Genomic DNA, 422 nt, shown 5'->3' with positions numbered 1-422 from the left:
CCACCCCATGAATCGCAGCACACCAGGCCTTCCTGTCCATCACCAACTCCCGGAGTTCACCCAGACTCATGTGCATCGAGTTGGTGGTGCCATCCAGCCATCTCATCCTCTGTCGTCCCTTCTCTTCCTGCCCCCAGTCTCTCCCAGCATCAGAGTCTTTTCCAATGAGTCAACTCTTTGCATGAGCTGGCCAGAGTATTGAAGTTTCAGCTTCAGCATCAGTCCTTCCAAAGAACACCCAGGACTGATCTCCTTTAGGATGGACTGGTTGAATCTCCTTGCAATCCAAGGGACTCTAAAGAGTCTTCTCTAACACCACAGTTCAAAAGTATCAATTTTTTGGCTCTCAGTTTTCTTCACAGTCCAACTCTCACATCCATACATGACCACTGGAAAAACCATAGCCTTGACTAGATGGACCT

General features: G+C 48.8%; 1 protein-coding gene across 1 annotated transcript in view; it reads left to right on the top strand.

The window, feature by feature from the left end:
* Positions 1-422, top strand: part of LAMC1 (laminin, gamma 1 (formerly LAMB2)) — a 170,125-nt gene that overhangs the window by 132,106 nt on the left and 37,597 nt on the right. The gene's annotated exons all lie outside the window — the stretch shown is intronic.

The sequence above is a fragment of the Bison bison genome, unplaced genomic scaffold (genome assembly GCF_000754665.1).
Source record: "Bison bison bison isolate TAMUID 2011002044 unplaced genomic scaffold, Bison_UMD1.0 scf7180017864322, whole genome shotgun sequence".
Lineage (NCBI taxonomy): Eukaryota > Metazoa > Chordata > Mammalia > Artiodactyla > Bovidae > Bison > Bison bison.
The sequence above is the reverse complement of the archived record's forward strand: the minus strand, read 5'-3'. Positions and strand labels throughout refer to the sequence as shown.